Source organism: Hemibagrus wyckioides, linkage group LG07, assembly GCF_019097595.1.
Source record: "Hemibagrus wyckioides isolate EC202008001 linkage group LG07, SWU_Hwy_1.0, whole genome shotgun sequence".
Taxonomy (NCBI): Eukaryota; Metazoa; Chordata; class Actinopteri; order Siluriformes; family Bagridae; genus Hemibagrus; species Hemibagrus wyckioides.
In genome coordinates, this window is record NC_080716.1 from 32,425,664 (window position 1) to 32,438,308 (window position 12,645).

The 12,645-nt window shown below is 40.0% G+C and overlaps 3 non-coding genes across 3 annotated transcripts; all 3 read left to right on the top strand.

Moving 5' to 3' along the window:
* The first annotated feature begins 2,901 nt into the window (after positions 1 to 2,901).
* Positions 2,902 to 2,984, top strand: trnal-cag (transfer RNA leucine (anticodon CAG)). The gene has a single exon. It is a non-coding gene; the product is annotated as a tRNA-Leu (tRNA).
* A 2,071-nt stretch (positions 2,985 to 5,055) lies between these two features.
* Positions 5,056 to 5,138, top strand: trnal-cag (transfer RNA leucine (anticodon CAG)). The gene has a single exon. It is a non-coding gene; the product is annotated as a tRNA-Leu (tRNA).
* A 3,507-nt stretch (positions 5,139 to 8,645) lies between these two features.
* trnal-cag (transfer RNA leucine (anticodon CAG)) lies at positions 8,646 to 8,728 on the top strand. Its single transcript has one exon. It is a non-coding gene; the product is annotated as a tRNA-Leu (tRNA).
* Positions 8,729 to 12,645: the final 3,917 nt, after the last annotated feature.

The window sequence follows — 12,645 nt, forward strand, 5'->3', positions numbered from 1 at the left end:
ACATGCGTGAATAAGCGTGAAGAAGTGAGTGATTAGTGAAGCTCATCTGTGTGATAATAAATAATCGTGGCACACACACACACACACACACAGATCAGTGATTATTTAATAAATCATGAATATTGATGTGTGCGGTGTTTATACGCAGCAAGCCGAGTGCGTGCTTGTGTCAACACCGCGTTACGCAAACACCTACAACGATTTGTCACTCTGGCCTTCAATGGGCTCTTTATCCGTCCCTTTCCTCTGTGGTATTCCCTCGCTCCGGATCACCGGAACTCGGGTAAATAAGGAACCCGCTGCGCAACCGGCCGTGCTGTACAAAAATTAGCCAGGTTTAAAAAAAAAGTGAAGAGATCTCAATGCACACATTCAGGACTGCTCTCATTTACATGCAATGGAAATAAAATAAACATATACACTTAGATATACACACACACACACACACATGTATGTAAATATATATATATACACAAACACACAATTTGCTGTTCATACTTTACACATTTCATAATTATTTACACTTTCACCACGAATTTAATCCATATTTACATTCACTAACTCTCTCCTGGTCACTACATAGACAGACTGATAGACAGACAGATAGACTGATAGACAGACAGACAGACTGATAGATAGATAGATAGATAGATAGATAGATAGATAGATAGATAGATAGATAGACAGACTAATAGACAGATAGACTGATAGACAGACTGATAGACTGATAGACAGATAAATAATGAGATATATAAAGAGATAAGTAGACAGGTAAACACAGAGATGTGATAAATGAAGTAAATAATTTATTTTTAAGTGATGAACACACTTTCTTTCTTTCTTTCTTTCTTTTTCTGTTTCTGTCTGTCATGAATTGCATTAAAGGAAAGATTCTCATGCGATAGAGGTGAAGCTGCTGATTGGTCAGCTGGTGTAGGAGAGTGGTCAGAGGTCAGTGAGGTCAGTAAGAGTTTCACACCTTCATCTGTGTAGGGTTAATAACGACCAGATAAAGTGTGTGGAAAGAGTTCTGACGGGGATAAGTGTGTCAGAGACACATCTCAGTCCCACACACACACACACATCACACACACACACATCACACACACACACACACACACACACACACACAAACAGACACAGATTATACACCATATAAACACTTCGATATCAAATAACCATAATTATCATGCATCAGATGGAGTGTTTGTGTATTTGTGTGTGTGTGTGTGTATGTGTGTGTTTAGCTTATTTCCACCTCAGAGTTTAGTTTAATTTCATTTATAGGTCACCATTTTAATTACACAATGACTCACACACTTCTTTCCAAATTAGTCATGATGCACATTTAGTGTGTGTGTGTGTGTGTGTGTGTGTGTGTGTAAAATAAAGTGGAATGATGAAAGACAAAAATAAGAAAGAAATATGAAAGAAAAAAATTTCATTCCTTTAACATCACCATGGCAACATGCACAGGAAAGACAGGAAAGGAGAAAAGACGAGTTTACTTTATACTTATTAAAAACTGTTAGATTTTAATATATACTGTTTATTTAGTACACAAAGATGTAAATAATGACGGAGCAAAGAGAAGAACAAGAGAACAAGGGAAGAGGAGACGAAGGAATCAAATACAGGGAGATAAAAGTATGAAAGGAAAGAAAGAAAGAAAGAAAGAAAGAAAGAAAGAAAGAAAGAAAGAAAGAAAGAAAGAAAGAAAGAAAGAAAATGAAAGACAGAAAGGAAGAAAGAAATCCAATCATACAGACAATAAAGAGAAGGAAAGAATAAATGTATGAAGGAATGAATGCAAAAGGGAAAAGGAAAAGATCTCCAGAAGGAAAATAAATAAAAAAAAATAGGGAAAGAAGAAAAAAAGGAATGAAAATAAAAAAAGAAGAAAGGAAAGCAATCAAAGGAAGAAAGAAAGATTTGAGTGAAAGTGTGTTCATTGATATTGATGTGACATGCTGTGTTAGTCAAAACAAATCAATCACCACTCGTGTGTGTGTGTGTGTGTGTGTGTGTGTGTGTGAATACAGTGATAAGGAAAATCACTAATGGAACGTTTCAGGGTCTGACTGGAAATCAGTAGATTGGTTTCCATTAGGGATGTACTAATTAGTGTAATCAGCTACCATAGTGTAATCAGCTAGCGTATTGATATCAGCTAGCATAGAGTAATCAAATAGCATAGTATATTTAGCTAGCATAGGGAAATCAACTAGCGTAGTGTCATCGGCTAGCGTAGTGAAATCGGCTAGTGTAGTATAATCGGCTAGCATAGTGTAATCAGCTAGCATATTGTAATCAGCTAACATTGTGTAATCAGCTACTCTAGTATAATCTAGCATAGTGTAATCAGATAGCGTAGTATAATCAGCTAGCATAGAGTAATCAGATAGCATAGTATAAGCAGCTAGCGTAGTGAAATCAGCTAAAATAGTGCAGTCAGCTAGCATAGAATAATTGGCTAGCATAGTGAAATCAGATAGCGTAGTGTAATCGGCTAGCATAGTATAATCGGCTAGCATAGTATATAGTGTAGTGTAACTGGCTAGCGTAGAGAAATCAGGTAGCGTAGTGAAATCAGCTAACGTAGTATAATCAGCTAGTATAGTGTAATCATCTAGCGTAGTGGTATCAGCTACCGTAGTGTAATCAGCTAGCATATTTTAATCAGCTAACATTGTGTAATCAGCTAGTATAGTGTAATCAGCTAGTATAGTGTAATCAGCTAGCATAGTGATATCAGCTAGCATAATGTAATCAGATCACGTAGTATAAGCAGCTAGCGTAGTATAAGCAGCTAGCGTAATAAAATCAGCTAGAATAGTGCAGTCAGCTAGCAATGTGTCGTCAGATAGCGTAGTGTAATTGGCTAGCAGAGTTATGTAATGTGTCAGGATGGCCGAGCGGTCTAAGGCGCTGCGTTCAGGTCGCAGTCTCCCCTGGAGGCGTGGGTTCGAATCCCACTTCTGACAGTATATGTTTTAAGGGGCGGTGGTGGCTCAAGTGGTTAATGCTCTGGGTCGTTCCCTGGAAGATCGGGGGTTCCAGCCCCAGCACCACCAAGTTGCCACTGTTGGGCCCTTGAGCAAGGCCCTTAACCCTCTCTGCTCCAGGGGTGCTGTATCATGACTGACCCTGTGCTCTGACCCCAACCTTCAAGGATGGGATATGTGAAGAAAGAATCCTAGTGTAAACGGATAGTGTAGTGTAATCAGCTAGCCTAGGGAAATCAACTAGTGTAGTATAATCGGCTAGCATAGTATATAGCGTAGTGTAACTGGCTAGCGAAGTGAAATCAGATAGCGTAGTATAAGCAGCCAGCGTAGTGAAATCAGCTAAAATAGTGCAGTCAGCTAGCATAGTCTAATCAGCTAGCATAGAATAATTGGCTAGCATAGTGAAATCAGCTAGCATAGAATAATAGGATAGCATAGTGAAATCAGCTAGCATAGTGAAATCAGCTAGCATAGTATAATCAGCTAGCATGGTGTCTTCGGCTATCGTAGTGTAACTGGCTAGCGTAGTGAAATCAGGTAGCGTAATGTAATCAGCTAGCGCAGTGATATCAGGTAGCATAGTGTAATCAGCTAGCATAGAGTAATCGGCTAGCGTAGTATACAGCGTAGTGTAACTGGCTAGCATAGTGAAATCAGCTAACGTAGTTTAATCAGCTAGTATAGTGTAATCATCTAGCATAGTGGTATCAGCTACAGTAGTGTAATCAGCTAACATTGTGTAATCAGCTAGTATAGTGTAATCAGCTACCATAGTGTAATCAGCTAGCGTAATGTAATCAGCTAGCATAATATAATCAGATCGTGTAGTATAATCAGCTAGCATAGTGTAATCAGCTAGCATAGAGTAATCAGATAGCGTAGTATAAGCAGCCAGCGTAGTGAAATCAGCTAAAATAGTGCAGTCAGCTAGCAAAGTGTCATCAGCTAGCATAGGATAATAGGCTAGCATAGTGTAATCAGCTAGCATAGAATAATTGGCTAGCGTAGTGAAATCAGCTAGCAAAGTGTAATCAATTAGCGTAGTGTAATCGGCTAGCATAGTATAATCGGCTAGCATAGTATAATCAGCTAGCATATTGTAATCAGCTAACGTAGTGTAATCAACTAACATTGTGTAATCAGCTAGTATAGTGTAATCAGCTAGTATAGTGTAATCAGCTAGTATAGTGTAATCAGATTGCGTAGTATAACCAAGCTGCCACTGTTGGGCCCTTGAGCAAGGCCCTTAACCCTCTCTGCTCCAGGGGTGCTGTATCATGACTGACCCTGCGCTCTGACCCCAACCTTCAAGGATGGTATATGCTAAGAAAGAATCGTAGTGTCATCAGCTAGCATAGAATAATCGGCTAGCGTAGTGAAATTAGTTAGCAAAGTGTAATTAGATAGCGTAATGTAATCAGCTAACATAGTGAAATCAGGTAGCATAGTATAATCACGTAGTGTAGTGTAATCAGGTAGCGTAGTGATATCAGGTAGCGTATTGTAATCAGCTAGCATAGTGATATCAGCTAGCATAGAGTAATCAGATAGCGCAGTATAATCAGCTAGCATAGGGAAATCAACTAGCGTAGTGTAATCAGCTAGCATAGAGTAATCAGATAGCATAGTGTAATCGGCTAGCGTAGTATAATCGGCTAGCATAATATATAGTGTAGTGTAACTGGCTAGCGTAGTGAAATCAGGTAGCGTAGTGAAATCAGCTAACGTAGTATAATCAGCTAGTATAGTGTAATCATCTAGCGTAGTGGTATCAGCTACCGTAGTGTAATCAGCTGGCATAGTGTAATCAGCTAGCATATTTTAATCAGCTAACATTGTGTAATCAGCTAGTATAGTGTAATCAGCTAGTATAGTGTAATCAGCTAGCATAGTGATATCAGCTAGCATAATGTAATCAGATCACGTAGTATAATCAGCTAGCGTAGTATAAGCAGCTAGCGTAATGAAATCAGCTAGAATAGTGCAGTCAGCTAGCAATGTGTCGTCAGATAGCGTAGTGTAATCGGCTAGCAGAGTTATGTAATGTGTCAGGATGGCCGAGCGGTCTAAGGCGCTGCGTTCAGGTCGCAGTCTCCCCTGGAGGCGTGGGTTCGAATCCCACTTCTGACAGTATATGTTTTAAGGGGCGGTGGTGGCTCAAGTGGTTAATGCTCTGGGTCGTTCCCTGGAAGATCGGGGGTTCCAGCCCCAGCACCACCAAGTTGCCACTGTTGGGCCCTTGAGCAAGGCCCTTGACCCTCTCTGCTCCAGGGGTGCTGTATCATGACTGACCCTGCGCTCTGACCCCAACCTTCAAGGATGGGATATGTGAAGAAAGAATCCTAGTGTAATCGGATAGTGTAGTGTAATCAGCTAGCCTAGGGAAATCAACTAGCGTAGTATAATCGGCTAGCATAGTATATAGCGTAGTGTAACTGGCTAAATCAGCTAACGTAGTTTAATCAGCTAGTATAGTGTAATCATCTAGCATAGTGGTATCAGCTACAGTAGTGTAATCAGCTAACATTGTGTAATCAGCTAGTATAGTGTAATCAGCTACCATAGTGTAATCAGCTAGTGTAATGTAATCAGCTAGCATAATGTAATCAGATCGTGTAGTATAATCAGCTAGCATAGTGTAATCAGCTAGCATAGAGTAATCAGATAGCGTAGTATAAGCAGCCAGCGTAGTGAAATCAGCTAAAATAGTGCAGTCAGCTAGCAAAGTGTCATCAGCTAGCATAGGATAATAGGCTAGCATAGTGTAATCAGCTAGCATAGAATAGCACTCATAGAGTGAAATCAGCTAGCAAAGTGTAATCAAATAGCGTAGTGTAATCGGCTAGCATAGTATAATCGGCTAGCATAGTATAATCAGCTAGCATGGTGTCGTCGGCTATCGTAGTGTAACTGGCTAGCGTAGTGAAATCAGGTAGCGTAGTGTAATCAGCTAGCATAGTGATATCAGGTAGCATAGTGTATTCAGCTAGCGTAATCAAATAGCGTAGTATAATTAGCTAGCATAGGGACATCAACTAGCGTAGTGTAATCAGCTAGCATAGAGTAATCGGCTAGCGTAGTATACAGCTTTGTGTAACTGGCTAACGTAGTGAAATCAGCTAGTATAGTGTAATCATCTAGCGTAGTGGTATCAGCTACTGTAGTGTAATCAGCTGGCATAGTGTAATCAGCTAGCATATTGTAATCAGCTAACATAGGGAAATCAACTAGCGTAGTGTAATCAGCTAGTATAGTGTAATCAGCTACCATAGTGTAATCAGCTAGCATAGTGTAATCAGCTAGCATAGTGTAATCAGATCACGTAGTATAATCAGCTAGCATAGTGTAATCAGCTAGCATAGAGTAATCAGATAGCGTAGTATAAGCAGCTAGCGTAATGAAATCAGCTAAAATTGTGCAGTCAGCTAGCAAAGTCTCTTCAGCTAGCATAGAATAATAGGATAGCATAGTGAAATCAGCTAGCATAGTGTAATCAGATAGCGTAGTGTAATCGGCTAGCATAGTATAATCAGCTAGAATGGTGTCTTCGGCTATCGTAGTGTAACTGGCTAGCGTAGTGAAATCAGGTAGCGTAGTGTAATCAGCTAGCGCAGTGATATCAGGTAGCATAGTGTAATCAGCTAGCATAGAGTAATCGGCTAGCGTAGTGAAATCAGCTAACGTAGTTTAATCAGCTAGTATAGTGTAATCATCTAGCATAGTGGTATCAGCTACAGTAGTGTAATCAACTAACATTGTGTAATCAGCTAGTATAGTGTAATCAGCTACCATAGTGTAATCAGCTAGCATAATATAATCAGCTAGGATAATGTAATCAGATCGTGTAGTATAATCAGCTAGCATAGTGTAATCAGCTAGCATAGAGTAATCAGATAGCGTAGTATAAGCAGCCAGCGTAGTGAAATCAGCTAAAATAGTGCAGTCAGCTAGCAAAGTGTCATCAGCTAGCATAGGATAATAGGCTAGCATAGTGTAATCAGCTAGCATAGAATAATTGGCTAGCGTAGTGAAATCAGCTAGCATATTGTAATCAGCTAACGTAGTGTAATCAACTAACATTGTGTAATCAGCTAGTATAGTGTAATCAGCTAGTATAGTGTAATCAGCTAGCGTAGTGTAATCAGCTAGCATAGTGTAATCAGATCACGTAGTATAATCAGCTAGCATAGTGTAATCAGCTAGCATAGAGTAATCAGATAGCATAGTATAAGCAGCTAGCGTAATGAAATCAGCTAAAATTGTGCAGTCAGCTAGCAAAGTCTCTTCAGCTAGCATAGAATAATAGGATAGCATAGTGAAATCAGCTAGCGCAGTGTAATCAGATAGCGTAGTGTAATCGGCTAGCATAGTATAATCAGCTAGCATAGTATAATCAGCTAGCATGGTGTCTTCAGCTATCGTTGTGTAACTGGCTAGCGTAGTGAAATCAGGTAGCGTAGTGTAATCAGCTAGCGCAGTGATATCAGGTAGCATAGTGTAATCAGCTAGCGTAGTGATATCAGCTAGCATAGAGTAATCAGATAGCGTAGTATAATCAGCTAGCATAGGGAAATCAACTAGCGTAGTGTAATCAGCTAGCACAGAGTAATCAGATAACGTAGTGTAATCGGCTAGCATAGTATATAGCGTAGTGTAACTGGCTAGCGTAGTGAAATCAGGTAGCGTAGTGAAATCAGCTAACGTAGTATAATCAGCTAGTATAGTGTAATCAGCTAGTATAGTGTAATCAGCTAGTATAGTGTAATCAGATTGCGTAGTATAACCAAGCTGCCACTGTTGGGCCCTTGAGCAAGGCCCTTAACCCTCTCTGCTCCAGGGGTGCTGTATCATGACTGACCCTGCACTCTGACCCCAACCTTCAAGGATGGTATATGCTAAGAAAGAATCGTAGTGTCATCAGCTAGCATAGAATAATCGGCTAGCGTAGTGAAATTAGTTAGCAAAGTGTAATTAGATAGCGTAATGTAATCAGCTAACATAGTGAAATCAGGTAGCATAGTATAATCACGTAGTGTAGTGTAATCAGGTAGCGTAGTGATATCAGGTAGCGTATTGTAATCAGCTAGCATAGTGATATCAGCTAGCATAGAGTAATCAGATAGCGCAGTATAATCAGCTAGCATAGGGAAATCAACTAGCGTAGTGTAATCAGCTAGCATAGAGTAATCAGATAGCATAGTGTAATCGGCTAGCGTAGTATAATCGGCTAGCATAGTATATAGTGTAGTGTAACTGGCTAGCGTAGTGAAATCAGGTAGCGTAGTGAAATCAGCTAACGTAGTATAATCAGCTAGTATAGTGTAATCATCTAGCATAGTGGTATCAGCTACCGTAGTGTAATCAGCTGGCATAGTGTAATCAGCTAGCATGTTTTAATCAGCTAACATTGTGTAATCAGCTAGTATAGTGTAATCAGCTACCATAGTGTAATCAGCTAGCATAATGTAATCAGCTAGGATAATGTAATCAGATCGTGTAGTATAATCAGCTAGCATAGTGTAATCAGCTAGCGTAGTATAAGCAGCTAGCGTAATGAAATCAGCTAGAATAGTGCAGTCAGCTAGCAATGTGTCGTCAGATAGCGTAGTGTAATCGGCTAGCATAGTTATGTAATGTGTCAGGATGGCCGAGCGGTCTAAGGCGCTGCGTTCAGGTCGCAGTCTCCCCTGGAGGCGTGGGTTCGAATCCCACTTCTGACAGTATATGTTTTAAGGGGCGGTGGTGGCTCAAGTGGTTAATGCTCTGGGTCGTTCCCTGGAAGATCGGGGGTTCCAGCCCCAGCACCACCAAGTTGCCACTGTTGGGCCCTTGAGCAAGGCCCTTAACCCTCTCTGCTCCAGGGGTGCTGTATCATGACTGACCCTGCGCTCTGACCCCAACCTTCAAGGATGGGATATGTGAAGAAAGAATCCTAGTGTAATCGGATAGTGTAGTGTAATCAGCTAGCCTAGGGAAATCAACTAGCGTAGTATAATCGGCTAGCATAGTATATAGCGTAGTGTAACTGGCTAAATCAGCTAGTATAGTGTAATCATCTAGCATAGTGGTATCAGCTACAGTAGTGTAATCAGCTAGTATAGTGTAATCAGCTACCATAGTGTAATCAGCTAGCGTAATGTAATCAGCTAGCATAATGTAATCAGATCGTGTAGTATAATCAGCTAGCATAGTGTAATCAGCTAGCATAGAGTAATCAGATAGCGTAGTATAAGCAGCCAGCGTAGTGAAATCAGCTAAAATAGTGCAGTCAGCTAGCAAAGTGTCATCAGCTAGCATAGGATAATAGGCTAGCATAGTGTAATCAGCTAGCATAGAATAGCACTCATAGAGTGAAATCAGCTAGCAAAGTGTAATCAAATAGCGTAGTGTAATCGGCTAGCATAGTATAATCGGCTAGCATAGTATAATCAGCTAGCATGGTGTCGTCGGCTATCGTAGTGTAACTGGCTAGCGTAGTGAAATCAGGTAGCGTAGTGTAATCAGCTAGCATAGTGATATCAGGTAGCATAGTGTATTCAGCTAGCGTAATCAAATAGCGTAGTATAATTAGCTAGCATAGGGACATCAACTAGCGTAGTGTAATCAGCTAGCATAGAGTAATCGGCTAGCGTAGTATACAGCTTTGTGTAACTGGCTAACGTAGTGAAATCAGCTAGTATAGTGTAATCATCTAGCGTAGTGGTATCAGCTACTGTAGTGTAATCAGCTGGCATAGTGTAATCAGCTAGCATATTGTAATCAGCTAACATAGGGAAATCAACTAGCGTAGTGTAATCAGCTAATATAGTGTAATCAGCTACCATAGTGTAATCAGCTAGCATAGTGTAATCAGCTAGCATAGTGTAATCAGATCACGTAGTATAATCAGCTAGCATAGTGTAATCAGCTAGCATAGAGTAATCAGATAGCGTAGTATAAGCAGCTAGCGTAATGAAATCAGCTAAAATTGTGCAGTCAGCTAGCATAGTCTAATCAGCTAGCATAGAATAATCGGCTAGCATAGTATATAGCGTAGTGTAACTGGCTAGCGAAGTGAAATCAGATAGCGTAGTATAAGCAGCCAGCGTTGTGAAATCAGCTAAAATAGTGCAGTCAGCTAGCATAGTCTAATCAGCTAGCATAGAATAATTGGCTAGCATAGTGAAATCAGCTAGCATAGAATAATAGGATAGCATAGTGAAATCAGCTAGCATAGTGTAATCGGCTAGCATAGTATAATCAGCTAGCATGGTGTCTTCGGCTATCGTAGTGTAACTGGCTAGCGTAGTGAAATCAGGTAGCGTAGTGTAATCAGCTAGCGCAGTGATATCAGGTAGCATAGTGTAATCAGCTAGCATAGAGTAATCGGCTAGCGTAGTGAAATCAGCTAACGTAGTTTAATCAGCTAGTATAGTGTAATCATCTAGCATAGTGGTATCAGCTACAGTAGTGTAATCAACTAACATTGTGTAATCAGCTAGTATAGTGTAATCAGCTAGTATAGTGTAATCAGCTACCATAGTGTAATCAGCTAGCAGAATGTAATCAGCTAGGATAATGTAATCAGATCGTGTAGTATAATCAGCTAGCATAGTGTAATCAGCTAGCATAGAGTAATCAGCTAGCGTAGTATAAGCAGCCAGCGTAGTGAAATCAGCTAAAATAGTGCAGTCAGCTAGCAAAGTGTCATCAGCTAGCATAGGATAATAGGCTAGCATAGTGTAATCAGCTAGCATAGAATAATTGGCTAGCGTAGTGAAATCAGCTAGCATATTGTAATCAGCTAACGTAGTGTAATCAACTAACATTGTGTAATCAGCTAGTATAGTGTAATCAGCTAGTATAGTGTAATCAGCTAGCGTAGTGTAATCAGCTAGCATAGTGTAATCAGATCACGTAGTATAATCAGCTAGCATAGTGTAATCAGCTAGCATAGAGTAATCAGATAGCATAGTATAAGCAGCTAGCGTAATGAAATCAGCTAAAATTGTGCAGTCAGCTAGCAAAGTCTCTTCAGCTAGCATAGAATAATAGGATAGCATAGTGAAATCAGCTAGCGCAGTGTAATCAGATAGTGTAGTGTAATCGGCTAGCATATTGTAATCAGCTAACATAGGGAAATCAACTAGCGTAGTGTAATCAGCTAATATAGTGTAATCAGCTATCATAGTGTAATCAGCTAGCATAGTGTAATCAGCTAGCATAGTGTAATCAGATCACGTAGTATAATCAGCTAGCATAGTGTAATCAGCTAGCATAGAGTAATCAGATAGCGTAGTATAAGCAGCTAGCGTAGTGAAATCAGCTAAAATAGTGCAGTCAGCTAGCATAGTCTAATCAGCTAGCATAGAATAATCGGCTAGCATAGTATATAGCGTAGTGTAACTGGCTAGCGAAGTGAAATCAGATAGCGTAGTATAAGCAGCCAGCGTTGTGAAATCAGCTAAAATAGTGCAGTCAGCTAGCATAGTCTAATCAGCTAGCATAGAATAATTGGCTAGCATAGTGAAATCAGCTAGCATAGAATAATAGGATAGCATAGTGAAATCAGCTAGCATAGTGTAATCGGCTAGCATAGTATAATCAGCTAGCATGGTGTCTTCGGCTATCGTAGTGTAACTGGCTAGCGTAGTGAAATCAGGTAGCGTAATGTAATCAGCTAGCGCAGTGATATCAGGTAGCATAGTGTAATCAGCTAGCATAGAGTAATCGGCTAGCGTAGTATACAGCGTAGTGTAACTGGCTAGCATAGTGAAATCAGCTAACGTAGTTTAATCAGCTAGTATAGTGTAATCATCTAGCATAGTGGTATCAGCTATAGTAGTGTAATCAGCTAACATTGTGTAATCAGCTAGTATAGTGTAATCAGCTACCATAGTGTAATCAGCTAGCATAGTGTAATCAGCTACCATAGTGTAATCAGCTAGCGTAATGTAATCAGCTAGCATAATGTAATCAGATCGTGTAGTATAATCAGCTAGCATAGTGTAATCAGCTAGCATAGAGTAATCAGCTAGCGTAGTATAAGCAGCCAGCGTAGTGAAATCAGCTAAAATAGTGCAGTCAGCTAGCAAAGTGTCATCAGCTAGCATAGGATAATAGGCTAGCATAGTGTAATCAGCTAGCATAGAATAATTGGCTAGCGTAGTGAAATCAGCTAGCATATTGTAATCAGCTAACGTAGTGTAATCAACTAACATTGTGTAATCAGCTAGTATAGTGTAATCAGCTAGTATAGTGTAATCAGCTAGCGTAGTGTAATCAGCTAGCATAGTGTAATCAGATCACGTAGTATAATCAGCTAGCATAGTGTAATCAGCTAGCATAGAGTAATCAGATAGCATAGTATAAGCAGCTAGCGTAATGAAATCAGCTAAAATTGTGCAGTCAGCTAGCAAAGTCTCTTCAGCTAGCATAGAATAATAGGATAGCATAGTGAAATCAGCTAGCGCAGTGTAATCAGATAGTGTAGTGTAATCGGCTAGCATAGTATAATCAGCTAGCATAGTATAATCAGCTAGCATGGTGTCTTCAGCTATCGTTGTGTAACTGGCTAGCGTAGTGAAATCAGGTAGCGTAGTGTAATCAGCTAGCATAGTGATATCAGGTAGCATAGTGTAATCAGCTAGCGTAGTGA